Consider the following 364-nt stretch of genomic DNA (forward strand, 5'->3'; position numbering starts at 1 on the left):
GGGGGGGGCATCCTCTGCAGCTCAAAAAAGAAGAAAGGCCTGCTTCATGGCCCCAGGAGCTTGCGATGGACCTGTACCCACGGTGATGCAAAACGTCTTTGTGACAGCCTGCCTTTAATCTCAGCTCTCAAGAGACTGAGTCAGTCAGGTCTCGAATTTGAGGCCAGCCTGATCTACCTATGGAGTTCCAGGCCAGTGCTATGCAGGGAAGCCCTGTCTCCAAAATAATTTGGTGTCAAACAACTCTTAGGAGATATTCACGGTAGGACATGCCTAGAATCCCAGTCCTGAGACAGGAGGAGTGACTCAAGCTACATAAATCCTGTCTTGAAAGACAAAACAAACAAACAACAACAGCAAAAAA

This window comes from Mastomys coucha, unplaced genomic scaffold (assembly GCF_008632895.1).
Source record: "Mastomys coucha isolate ucsf_1 unplaced genomic scaffold, UCSF_Mcou_1 pScaffold17, whole genome shotgun sequence".
NCBI lineage: Eukaryota > Metazoa > Chordata > Mammalia > Rodentia > Muridae > Mastomys > Mastomys coucha.